Source organism: Rhinoraja longicauda, chromosome 10 (assembly GCF_053455715.1).
Source record: "Rhinoraja longicauda isolate Sanriku21f chromosome 10, sRhiLon1.1, whole genome shotgun sequence".
Taxonomy (NCBI): Eukaryota; Metazoa; Chordata; class Chondrichthyes; order Rajiformes; family Arhynchobatidae; genus Rhinoraja; species Rhinoraja longicauda.
In genome coordinates, this window is record NC_135962.1 from 7,843,586 (window position 1) to 7,857,865 (window position 14,280).

At 48.5% G+C, this 14,280-nt stretch overlaps 1 protein-coding gene across 1 annotated transcript in view; it reads right to left on the bottom strand.

Moving 5' to 3' along the window:
• rad51b (RAD51 paralog B) overlaps positions 1-14,280 on the bottom strand; it is a 565,342-nt gene that overhangs the window by 58,029 nt on the left and 493,033 nt on the right. The gene's annotated exons all lie outside the window — the stretch shown is intronic.

Here is a 14,280-nt window from a genome sequence, read left to right on the forward strand (position 1 = left end):
GCCATTCAATTTGATCATGGCTGATCATTCTCAATCAGTACCCTGTTCCTGCCTTCCCCCCATACCCCCTGACTCCGCTATCCTTAAGAGCTCTATCTAGCTCTCTCTTGAATGCATTCAGAGAATTGGCCTCCACTGCCTTCTGAGGCAGAGAATTGCACAGATTCACAACTCTCTGACTGAAAAGGTTTTTCCTCATCTCAGTTCTTAATGGCCTACCCCTTATTCTTAAACTGTGGCCCCTGGTTCTGGACTCCCCCAACATTGCGAACATGTTTCCTGCTTCTAACGTGTCCAACCCCTTAATAATCTTATACGTTTCGATAAGATCCCCTCTCATCCTTCCAAATTCCCGACAGACAGGGGATGGACACAAAACGCTGGAGTAACTCAGCGGGACAGGCAGCAACTCTGGAGAGAAGGAACGGGTGACGTTTCGGGTCGAGAGAGGAGCTGGTTGGATTGTGGGGAGAATTTAAAAAAGGGATTAACGAATGATTAGCTTAAATAAGTGCTTGATGTCAATGCAGGCTCGGAGAGCAAAGGGCCTGTTTGCATTCTGTATGGCTCAGTGAATCAAGATGACAACTTGACCCCAGCCAGTAACTTACAAATAACCTTTTGCTTTTGTGCTCATTGATTCTATTTATAGAGTTGCCGATACAATGTGCTGGTTTAACAGCTTCTCAAATTGTTCTGCCTCCCCCACAGATTTGCTGCCTTAGTTCCTACCCACTTTGAACGTGGACCATTGAGTTCAAATTGCCTCTTCTCATGCAAGGTTACGAAGCTTGGGTGAGGAGATTTAGAAACGCAGAATATTGTTTACATGGAGAGGGACTGCAAAATGCCACTGCACAGAGAGAACTGGGTGCCTGCCTAGATGGAACACTGAAAGCCAACATGCTGGTGGAACAAGTAATTAGCAAGGCAAAACCGTTCGCTGGTCATAAGGTCATAAATGATAACAGCAGAGTTAGGCCATTTGGCCCATCAGGTCTACTCCGCCATTCAATCACGGCTATCTATCTCCCTCTCCTATCCCCGTTCTCCTGCCTTCTCCCCATAACCCCTGACACCCGTACTAATCTATCTATCTCTGCCTTAAAAATATCCATTGACTCGGCCTCCGCACCCCTCAGTGGCAAAGAATTCCACAGATTCACCACCCTCTGACTAAAGAAATTCCTCCTCATCTTCCTAAAGGAATGTCCTTTAATTCTGAGGCTATGACCTCTGGTCCTAGACTCTCCCACTAGTAGAAACATCCTCTCCACATCCACCCCACAGGTGTCAGAGGTCATGGGGAGAAGGCAGGAGAATGTGGTTAGGAGGGAGAGATATATCAGCCATGATTGAATGGCGGAGTAGACTTGATGGGCCAAATGGCCTAATTCTGCTCCTATCATTTATGGCCTTTGCGACTCTCTTCCAGCTTTTCATTATTCGGTACGTCTCAATGAGATCCCCCCTCATTCTTCTTCAATTGCTTCATTGCATAGGTCTTCATTGCATGGGGGTGAAGAAGTATGAAGCCTTACTGCAGCTGTTTTGAGCGTTGGTGGGGAAGCTGCCTGGAGCGCTGTGTACAACATTAGTCTCCTTATTTAAGAAGGGACATTACTTGCACAGGAGGCGTTTGAGAGTTGTTTCACAAGCTCGGTTCCTTCCATAACGGTGTTACTATGGGACAAAGTGTTGAGCAGTGCAAGGGGAATCATTTTACAATAAAGGGCGGCCTACCTAAGGTGGAGATGATTTCTTCACTCAGGGCAGTGAACCTTTGGAATTTTCTAGCCCGAAGAACTGTGGAGGGAGACTGACTGAACTCATTCGAGGTCAAAGATAGAGTGCACTGTCCACTGCAATGAACCCTAACCCAATGAACTTTAATCTCAGTGGTCCTGAAGCCTGGACAAGGGTCTCGACCTGAAATGTCGCCCATTCCTTCTCTCCAGAGATGCTGCCTGACCCGCTGAGTTACTCCAGCTTCTTGCGCCTATCTTCGGTTTAAACCAGCACCTGCAGTTCCCTTCCTAAACTGGTCATCCAAACTCTGCTTCCCCAGGTTCTGACACGTTAAGCACATAAAGGCCAGCCTGCCCACGTTTGGAGCAACAAGCTGGTTTAAAGATTCCTACCCTCATTTCCAGACCCATTACAGGGCTGTAGTTGTTCCCTCTCTGCATATTCTCCTGCTCCAATACCCTGTGGGATATGCAGTGCATTCAGAAAGTATTCAGACCCCTTCACGTTTTCCACATTTTGTTACGTTACAGCCTTATTTTACAATGGATTCAATTCATTTTTTAATCATCAATCTACACACAATACCCCATAATAAAAAAGCGAAAACAGGTGTTTAGAAATTTTTGCGAAGTAATTAAAAAGAAATAACTGAAATATCACATTTACATAAGTATTCAGACCCTTTGCTATGACACTCAAAATTGAGCTTATGTTCATCCTGTTTCCATTGATTATCATATCATATCATATCATATATATACAGCCGGAAACAGGCCTTTTCGGCCCACCAAGTCCGTGCCGCCCAGCGATCCCCGTACATTAACACTATCCTACACCCACTAGGGACAATTTTTACATTTACCCAGCCAATTAACCTACATACCTGTACGTCTTTGGAGTGTAGGAGGAAACCGAAGATCTCGGAGAAAACCCACGCAGGTCACGGGGAGAACATACAAACTCCTTACAGTGCAGCACCCGTAGTCAGGATCGAACCTGAGTCTCCGGCGCTGCATTCGCTGCATTCAAGGTTATCCTTGAGATGTTTCTACAATAGACAATAGACAATAGGTGCAGGAGTAGGCCATACGGCCCTTCGAGCCAGCACCACCATTCAATGTGATCATGGCTGATCATTCTCAATCAGTACCCCGTTCCTGCCTTCTCCCCATACCCCCTGACTCCGCTATCATTAAGAGCTTAAAAGACAACTTGATTGGAGTCCACCAGTGGTAAAGTAAATTGATTGGACATGATTTGGAAAGGCACACACCTGTCTATCTAAGGTCCCAAAGTTGGCAGTGCATGTCAGAGCAAAAACCTAGCCATGAAGACGAAGGAATTGTCCGTAGACCTCCGAGACAGGATTGTGTCGAGACCCAGATCTGGGGAAGGGTATAAAACAATTTCTGCAGCATTGTAGGTCCCGAAGAGCACAGTGGCCTCCGTCATTCTTAAATGGAAGAACTTTGGAACCACCAGGACTCTTTATAGAGCTGGCCGCCCAGCCAAACTGAGCAATCGGGGGAGAAGGGCCTTGGTCAGGGAGGTGACCAAGAACCCGATGGTCACTCTGACAGAGCTCCAGAGTTCCTCTGTGAAGATGGGAGAACCTTCCAGAAGGACACCTATATCTGCAGCACTCCACCAATCAGGCCTTTATGGTAGAGTGACCAGACGGAAGCCACTCCTCAGTAAAAGGGACATGATAGCCCGCTTGGAGTTTGCCAAAAGGCACCTAAAGGACTCTCAGACCATGAGAAACAAGATTCTCTGGTCTGATGAAACCAAGATTCAACTCTTTGGCCTGAATGCCAAGCATCACATCTCATCACCTGGCCAATACCATACCTACGGTGAAGCATGGAGGTGGCAGCATCATGCTGTGGGGATGCTTTTCAGCCGCAGGAACTGGGAGACTAGTCAGGATCAAGGGAAAGATATACGTAGCAAAGTACAGAGAGATCTTTGATGAAAACCTGCTCCAGAACGTTCTGGACCTCAGACTGGGGCGGAGGTTCCTCTTCCAACAGGACAACGACCCTCAGCACACAGCCAAGACAACGCAGGAGAGGCTTCGTGACAAGTCTGTGAATGTCCTTGAGTGGCCCAGCCAGAGCCCGGACTTGAATCTGATCGAACATCTCTGGAGGGACCTGAAAATAGCTGTGCAAGGACGCTCCCCATCCAACCTGACACAGCTTGAGAGGATCTGCAGAGAAGAATGGGAGAAATTACCCAAATACAGGTGTGCCAAGCTTGTAGTGTCATACCCAAGAAGACTTGAGGCTGTAATCGCTGCCTAAGGTGCCTCAACAATGTACTGAGTAAAGGATCTGAATAAAAGGTAAATTTGATATTTCAGTTTATTCATTTGAATTACTTTGCAAAAAATTCTAAACACCTGTTTTCGCTTTTTTATTATGGGGTATTGTGTGTAGATTGATGATTAAAAAAATGAATTGAATCCATTTTAAAATAAGGCTGTAACGTTACAAAATGTGGAAAAGGTGAAGGGGTCTGAATACATTCTGAATGCACTGTATGTGCTCCTCTAATTCACACCCCGTCCCTAAACTTAACTGTGCCAATGTTAGCAGCTATGCCTTTGACAAAGCACATTACCACCTGCCCTAAATGGTCCAGTATCAATATTTTGCTGAGAAATATTCCTGTGAGCTGGACTTCGTCAACGTTACCACACTGAACGTGTTGTGTAAGTTGATGTTGTTTTTTTTCTCCTTCTCAACGCTGAGTCAAGATCCTAGAGTTTCTTACTTGACAATCCTGTGGGCAGTATTGTTTACCCAGCAGTATGAATTGGGAAGGTTACAGTCCAGCGGTATGAATTGGGCAGCTTACAGCCCAGTGGTATGAATATTGATTTCTCTCACTTCAGGTAGCCCCTGCATACCCTCTCTCTCCATCGCTCCCCCACCCAAGTCTCACTAGCTTCTCACTTTCACCCAATAAACACCTAGCAGTGGTCTGTTTCCTTTATCATCGTTACTTTTTTGCGTATCTTTCATTCATTGTTCTTTATCTCTCCACATCACCGTCTATATCTCTCGTTTCCCTTATCCCTAACCAGTCTGAAGAAGGGTCTCGACCCAAAGCATCACCCATTCCTTCTCTCCAGAGATGCTGCCTGTCCCGCTGAGTTGCTCCAGCTTTTTGTGTCAATCTTTGGTTTAAACCAACAACTACAGTTCCTTCCTGCATAATTTATCATTTTGCAGGTGTTTAATAACTAAGAATCGTGTCAGGGTGGTGGTGCAGCTAGTGGTACAACTGCCGCCTCACAGTTCCACTGTGACCCTGACCTCCAGTGCTACCTGCTGCCCAGGTATGTCCTGTTCACAAAAACACATGACAAATCCAATCTGTTTACTAACGCCCCAAACAGGAAGATGCCATAGAAGGTGGCACCACGACTGGAGAGCAGTCCTGAACAACTATCTACCTCATTGGAGACCCTCGGACTATCTAAAAAGGGTCTCGACCCGAAACGTCACCTATTCCTTTTCTCGAGAAATGCCGCCTGACCTGCTTAGTTACTCCAGCTTTTTGTGTCTACCTCCAGATCTGAAATGTTGCCTATCCATGTCTTCCTGAGAAGTTCTCTGACCCACTGAGTTACTCCAGTACTTTGTGTTCTATGCAAGATTCTAGCATCTGCACTTCCTTGTGGCTACATTCTCCAGAACCTTCCCAGCGTCTGTGGTATCTGTCTCAAACATGAAATGCTTATCCTGCCACTGATTTTGCCCAGGAATGACCAGCGACCAAACTCTGTTGTTGTAAATCCTGCTGTTATCCTCCTATTAATACTGGTGGACTCGTGAGGACACTTGGGACACAACCAGGGAGCTTCTGTACACAATAACACACACTCAGACCCAAGTTCCAAATGTGGCCCAAGATAGACACGAAAAGCTGGAGTACCTCCGCGGGGCCAGGCAGCATCTCTGGAGAAAAGGAATGGGTGACGTTTCGGGTTGAGACCCTTCTTCAGACTCCGATTCAAAATGTGGTGGACGGATTTTTCACAGGGATTGGTACTGGGACCCCTGCTCTTTGCAATATACGTGAATAATTTGAATGGTGGGCCAAATGACCTATTCCCATGACACTCTATGGGACTGAAGATAGACACAAAAAGCCGGAGTAATTCAGCGGGACTGGCAGAAGGCTGAAGAGGTTCCGTCAGAAGCGGGGCAGTCTGAAGAAGGGTCTCGCCCCGAAACGTCACCCATTCCTTCTCTCTAGAGATGCTGCCCGTCCCGCTGAGTTACTCCAGCTTTTTGTGTCTATCTTTGGTTCAAACCTTTGGTGCAGTTCCTTCCTCCACACTCAATGGGGCCTTCGGTGTACAAACTCCCAATGTAGGCCGTACAACAAGCCTTCTTCACTGGCGCACTCCTTGGGATCCCAGGAAATATCGGGTCTGCCTGTCACGAGATTCATGGCAAACGATGACTTGCTCCCAGGGAAACCTATCAACACAGTCACACACCCCCCAGGGACTGTGAATAACGATGAGTGAACTCCTCCATACATCACGATGCGCAGTGCCACAGATCACCACCAAATAATACAGATAGTTATTAATTAAATAAATAGAGGCACAGAGTCTCTTGCCCAGAGTGGTTGAATCGTGGACTGGAGGACTTAGGTTTAAGGTGAAAGGGAAAAGATTTAATAGGAATCTGAGGGGTAACGTTTTCACTCAATGGGTGGTAGGGGTATGGAATGAGCTGCCAGAGGAGGTAGTTGAGGTTGGGACTATCCCAACGTTTAAGAAACAGTTAGACAGGTACATGGATAGGACAGGTTTGGAGGGATCTGGACCAAGCGCGGGCAGGTGGGACTAGTGTAGCTGGGACATGTTAGCCAGTGTGGGCAGGTGGGACTAGTGTAGATGGGGCATGTTGGCCGGCCAGGGCAGGTGGGACTAGTGTAGCTGGGACATGTTAGCCAGTGTGGGCAGGTGGGATTAGTGTAGATGGGGCATGTTGGCCGGCCAGGGCAGGTGGGACTAGTGTAGCTGGGACATGTTGGCCGGTGTGGGCAGGTGGGACTAGTGTAGCTGGGACATGTTGGCCGGTGTGGGCAGGTGGGACTAGTGTAGCTGGGACATGTTGGCCGGTGTGGGCAGGTGGGACTAGTGTAGCTGGGACATGTTGGCCGGTGTGGGCAGGTGGGACTAGTGTAGCTGGGACATGTTGGCCGGTGTGGGCAGGTGGGACTAGTGTAGCTGGGACATGTTGGCCGGTGTGGGCAGGTGGGACTAGTGTAGGTGGGACATGTTGGCCGGTGTGGGCAGGTGGGACTAGTGTAGCTGGGACATGTTGGCCGGTGTGGGCAGGTGGGACTAATGTAGCAGGGACATGTTGGCCGGTGTGGGCAGGTGGGACTAGTGTAACTGGGACATGTTGGCCGGTGTGGGCAGGTGGGACTAGTGTAGCTGGAACACATGTTGGCCGGTGTGGGCAGGTGGGCCCAGGGGCCTGTTTTCACGCCGTATCACTTCACGACTATGAGATAACTAGGGAATTGTATTAACACCTACACATTGCCTGCCACCTCCTGTACATACTCATAGCACCCCAGACTAGAGTAGACTGTCATGCCCGGACACACTTCCAGCATCCAGTGTGGATTCGGCCACAGTTCCAGGAACATTCTGCAACTCTGGAGCCCTCTCACGCCCCCTCTCACGCCCCCTCTCACGCCCCCTCTCACGCCCCCTCTCACGCCCCCCCTCCCCCCACCCCCCCCCCCCCCCCCCCCACCCCACTAAACACTGACACACACACCCCACGACTCTCTGCAAATAGTAACACTCCCAGAAATAAAATCGCAAAGTGCTGGTACTGGGCCAGTGACACCCTGTAAAGTTTCAGCGAGTCTACAGTAAATAAAATCCACTTCCTCTAAACACTAAAGCACACGTCCAAACAGCCCACACTGCTGGCTCGTAGCCGGCACCCTCTGTATTAACTGTCAGGCTTCCAATAAACGTGTGCAAGTACTAACCATCTTAACAACCTCTTCTAAATTAGGATGCCCTGGAAATAGCAACACAATCCTTGAGTGTGCCTCTGGATGTCTACGCTCTCCAAGGACCAATGCCAACAGCGACACCGCCCCCAGGACAATGTAAATGCTGATATTTTCCCAGGGACCGTTACACTATTAAAACTCACTCCCCAGAACAGTACAGCACAGGGACAGGCCCTTCGGCCCACGATGTCTGTGCTGATCATGATGGCACATTAAACGAATCCCTTCTCCCTGCAAATGTGATCTATATTTCAACATATCTGCATATTTATGCGCCTGTCCAACAGCTTCACAAGTTCTCGGAGTAGAATTGGGCCATTCGGCCCATCGAGTCCACTCCGCCATTCAAACATGGCCGATACTTAAACACCACCGCCGTGTATAATATTACCATCGACCCTGGCAGTGCATTCCAGGCACCGACTAGTCTCTCTACACCAAAGACTTTGTAGCCAGGTGCAGCGACACCACCATCTGTAAATTCGCCAACTATACCACTGTTGTTGGACGGATCGCAGGTAACCATGAGCCAGAGCACAGGAGCAAGATCGCTAATCTGGTTGAGGTGCCAGAACAACAGTGTTGGGAAGATCAAAGAGCTGTTTGTTGACTTCAGGAAGGGAAAGTGAAGGATCCATGAACATGTCCTCATCGATGGGTTGGTGGTTGAGAAAGTCAACAACTTCCGTTTCCTGGGCATCCACTTCTCTGAAGATTTGACGTGGGCACAGCACGTTGATGCAATTATAAAGAAAGCTCATCAACGCCACCACTTCTTTAGAAGTTTGAGGGGATTCAATATGTCGCCGAATATGTGATCAAACTTCTACAACTGGATGGTAGAAGGCAAACTGCCTAGTTGTGTCATGGCCAGCTTCGGTAGGGTTGCCAACTTTCGAACTCCCAAATAAGGGACAAAAGGTGACGTCACCGCCTGCACCCTACTTGACCTCACCCAGGCAGCGGCCACGTGCTCCCGCTCCACCAACGGCAGCTGCCCGGGCCGGGAGGCGGGTTGCTACGCATCCTCCGTTCGACGAACACACTCGGCCCCGCTCCCCGAACACACTCCTTTAGCATACACTGTCTGGGCCTGCAGCGGCCCCCGGGCCTACAGTGTCCGGGCCTACAGTGTCCGGGCCTACAGTGTCTGGGCCTACAGTGTCCGGGCCTACAGCGCCCCCTGGGCCTAATACGGGACAAGGGACCATCCAATTTAGCCCAAAATACGGGATGTCTCGGCTAATACGGGACAGTTGGCAGCCCTAAGCTTCGGTAACTTGCACGCCCGAGAAGAAGGCTGCAAAAAGTGGCGGACATTTCCCAGTTCATCACAGGTATGGATCTCCCCACCACTACAGAAAGGACTACCTCAAGGTGTGCCTCATTGTTTGGTGCTGGGCCCGTTACTGTTTGTCATCTACATCAATGATTTGGATGAGAACATACAGGGCAAGATTAGCAAGTTTGCTGATGATACAAAAGTTAGTGGTTTTGCAGATAGTGAAGATGGTTGAGAATGATTGCAGCAGGACCTGGATCGATTGGCCAGGTGGACGGAGGAATGGTTGATGGAATTTAATACAAAAAAATGTGAGGTGTTGCATTTTGGGATGTCGAACAAGGACAGGACCTACACAGTAAATTGTAGGCCTCTGGGTTGTTTTTGTGGAGCAGAGGATCTAGGAGTTCAGGTGCATGGTTCCTTGAAGGTCAAGTCGCAGGTAGATAACGTGGTCAAAAAGGCTTTTGGCACTTTGGCCTTCATCAGTCAGAATATTGAATATAGAAGTTGGGAGGTCATGTTGCAGTTGTATAAGACGTTGGTGAGACCGCATTTAGAATATTGTGTTCAGTTCAGGGTTCAGGGAAGATTTACGAGGATGTTGCCAGGGCTAGAGGGTGTTAGCTATCGGGAGAGGTTGAGTAGGCTGGGTCTCTATTCCATGGAGCGCAGGAGGACGAGGGGAGATCTTATAGAGGTATACAAAACCTTGAGAGGAATAGATCGGGTAGATGCACAGAGTCTTTTGCCCAGAGTAGGGGAATCGAGGACCAGAGTACATAGGTTTAAGATGAAGGGGAAAAGATTTAATAGGAATCCGAGGGGTAACGTTTTCACACAAAGGGTGGTGGGCATATGGAACAAGCTGCCAGAGGAGGTAGTTGAGGCTGGGACCATCCCATCGTTTAAGAAACAGTTAGACAGGTACATGGATAGGACAGGTTTGGAGGGATATGGACCAAACGCAGGCAGGTGGGACTAGTGTAGCTGGGACATGTTGGCTGGTGTGGGCGAGTTGGGCCGAAGGGCCTGTTTCCACACTGTATCACTCTATGACTCTATGACTCTAAGAAGGCAGCTAATATCATCAAAGACCCACACCATCCTGACCGCACTCTCATCTCATTACTGCCAATGGGAAGAAGGTGTAGGAGCATAAGGACTGTTACCTTCAGGTTTAAGAAAGACTTCTTCCCATCAACGGTCAAGACCTTCAACCCCAGGGGCAACATGGTGCCGCAGTGGTAGAGCTACTGCCTTACAGCGCCAGAGACCTGGGTTCCATCATGACTATGGGTGCTTCTCTGTACCTTTTCCCCGTGACCTGCGTAGGGTTTTCTCCGAGATCTTCGGTTTCCACCCACACTCCAAAGACGTGCAGGTTTGTAGGTTAATTGGCTTGGTAAATGTAATAATTGTCCCTAGTGGGTGTAGGATACTTCCAGTATAGTCCCTGAAGGAGTCTTCAGAAGCGATGACCACAAGGGCGGCACGGTAGCTCAGCGGTAGAGTTGCTGCTTTACAGCGAATGCAGCGCCGGAGACTCAGGTTCGATCCTGACTACGGGTGCTGCACTGTAAGGAGTTTGTACGTTCTCCCCGTGACCTGCGTGGGTTTTCTCCGAGATCTTCGGTTTCCTCCCACACTCCAAAGACGTACAGGTATGTAGGTTAATTGGCTGGGTAAATGTAAAAATTGTCCCTAGTGGGTGTAGGATAGTGTTAATGTACGGGGATCACTGGGCGGCACGGACTTGGAGGGCCGAAAAGGCCTGTTTCCGGCTGTAGATATATGATATGATAAGATACAAGATACAAGACACATTGCATAAGGTTGCACGATATATCTTTGCACTATTATGGAGCAGGCACTTGGTCTTGGCGATCGTTCCGCTGAACACCTCCTCTCAGTCCGCCTTAACCTACCTGATCTACCGGTTGCTCAGCACTTTAACTCCACCCCCCATTCCCAATCTGACCTTTCAGTCCTGGGCCTCCTCCACTGTCAGAGTGAGGCCCAGCGCAAATTGGAGGAGCAGCACCTCATATTTTGCTTGGGCAGCTTACACCCCAGCGGTATGAACAGTGACTTCTCTAACTTCAAACAGCCCTTGCTCTCCCTCTCTCTCCATCCCCTCCCGCTTCCCAGTTCTCCCACCAGTCGTACTGTCTCCGACTACATTCTATCTCTGTCCCACCCCCTCCCCTGACATCATTCTGAAGAAGGGTCTTGACCTGAAATGTCACCCATTTCTTCTCTCTCGAGATGCTGCCTGTCTCTGAGTTACTCCAGCATTTTGTATTTAAACCAGCATCTGCAGTTCTTTCCTGCACCCTCTGATATAAGCAGCATCCTGGTAAACCTCTTCACCACCCACTCCAAAGCCTTCACATCCTTCCTGAAATGGGGCACCCAGAAATGCACACAATACTCCAAATGCAGCCTCACCAAAGTTTTATAAAGCTGACTTCCAAACTCTTACACTTAATGCCCCAACTAATGAAGGCAAGCATAGTGTATGCCTACTTTACCATTCTATCTATCCGTGTTGCCAATTTCGGGAAGTTATGGACTTCGACCCCACGATCTCTCTGTACATTCTCCACATTCTTAATGGGGTGACAAGAACGCTACATAATACTCCAAGTGCGGTCACACCAAAGTTTTATAAAGGAGCAACATTGCTTCCTGACTCTTGTACTCAACCTACTGATGAAGGCAGGCATACCGTACACCTTCAAAAGCCAATCCTGTGACACTAAAACATTGCCACAATAGCTCAGCGGGTCAGGCAGCATCTCAGGAGAGAAGGAATGGGTGACGTTCAGGGTCGACCCCGAAACGTCACCCATTCCTTCTCTCCTGAGATGCTGCCTGACCCGCTGAGTTACTCCAGCATTTTGTGTCTACCTTCAATTTGAACCAGCATCTGCAGTTATTTTCCTACTAAAACATTGCTCGGTGTTTCCAGTGTAGGAAGGAACTGCAGATGCTGGTTTACATTGAAGATAGACACAAAATGCTGGAGTAACTCAGTGGGACAGGCAGCATCTCTGGAGAGAAGTAATGGGTAGCGTTTCAGGTCGAGACCCATCTTCAGACTGAATAGGGTCTCAGTGGTTTTCAAGGCAACTGTAATAATGACACATTCCCTTCAATAGTAGACATACTAATTTTCGTTTTCAGGAGGGATGTGGGATGTGCAAAAAACACTGAGGACATCTCTGATATTCCTGAAAGATTGGTATCCATCTAAGAGAGGGGCAGGAGCTTAAGGATAGATTACAGGGAACATGATTGGTATGATTGCCCTGTGAGCAAGCATACATTAATGAACCACAATGGTCTTCTTCTATGTGCAGGAAGGAACTGCAGATGCTGGTTTAAACCGAGGATAGACACAAAATGCTGCAGTAACTCAACCGGTCAGGCAGCATCTCTGGAGAAAAGGAACAGGTGACATTTTGGGTCGAGACCCTTCTTTGGACTGAGAGTCTTCAGGGGAGAGGGTAACTAGAGGTATGAAAAGGTACAGAACAAGCCAGAGCCGGCACCGCCAGCCAAAGAGCCCACAACGGTCTATTGTTGGCGGTGTAGTAGGTGATAATGAGGGGATACAATGAGTAACTAGGGTGGGGGAGGGACGGAGAGAGAGGGAATGCAAGGGTTACTTGAAATTAAAGAAATCAATTACAGACACAAAAAGCTGGAGTAACTCAGCGGGACAGGCAGCGTCCCTGGAGAGAAGGAATGGGTGGCGTTTCGAGTCGAGACCCTTCTCCGTCTTAACCCGAAACGTCACCCATTCCTTCTCTCCAGAGATGCTGCCTGTCCCGCTGAGTTACTTCGGGTATTTGTGTCTATCTTCAGTTTAAACCAGCATCTGCAGTTCCTTCCTACACATGAAGAAATCAATTGTTATACTGCTGAGTTGTAAGCTGCCCAAGTGAAAACGCGGGTGCTGTTTCTATATCGTAAGAGAACATGGAAAATCGCTTTTGGTTTAGTTTAGAAATACAGCGCGGAAACAGGCCCTTTGGCCCACTGAGTCCGCGCCGCTCAGCGATCCCCACACATTAACACTATCCTACACACACTAGGGACAATTTACACTTAGTTCAAGTATACAAACCCAAGCCAATTAACCTACAAAGCTGCACGTCTTTGGAGTGGCGGAGGAAACTGAAGATTTTGGAGAAAACGCACGCAGGTCACGGGGAGAACGTACAAACTCCGTACAGACAGCGCCCGTAGTCGGGATCAAACCCGTGCTGGAAGCACTGTAAGGCAGTAATGCTACCGTTGTGCCACCTATGTAGATATACAGCCCCTATCTCATATGGATAATGCCCCATGCCTGGAATCTTCATCAAGCCCTTCAATGACCAGGATATTCTTTTTCATAAAAGGAAACCAAAATTGTACACAAAACCCTAGGTTTTGAAGTTTTGAACGCAAGTGGAATTTGATTTTTGCAGTACAAAGGATCCCTTGTAAAGAGTGCATCAGCTGCTTCCTATGTGACCAGCTGAGAATCATTCCGTGTAAAAATTGAAGGCTGCAATCGGTCGGCCAACCAAGGACAGAGCACATCCACCACGTGTAAACAGGCCCTTCGGCCCAACTCGCCCACACCATGTTAATCAACATGACCCAGCTACGCTAGTCCTACCTGCCCGAGTTTGGTCCATGTCCCTCCAAACCTGTCCTATCCATGTGCCTGTCCAACTGTTTCTTAAATGTTGAGATAGCTCCAGCCTCAACTACCTCCTCTGGCAGCTTGTTCCAGACACCCACCACCCTTTGTGTGAAAATGTTACCCCTCAGATTACTATTAAATATTTTCCCCTTCACCTTAAACCTATGTCCTCCAGTCCTCGATTCACCTACTCTGGGCAAGAGACCGATCTAAGATGGTGACGCGACTCTGGGCAAGAGACGCATCTACCCGATCTATTCCTCTCTTGATTTTACACACCTCTATAAGATCACGGTGACGCAGCGGTAGAGTTGCTGCCTTACAGCGAATGCAGCGTCGGAGACTCAGGTTCGATCCTGACTACGGGCGCTGTCTGTACCCCACACTCCAAAGCCATACAGGTATGTAGGTTAATTGACTGGGTAAATGTAAAAAATGTCCCTAGTGTGTGTAGGATAGTGTTAATGTGCGGGGATCGCTG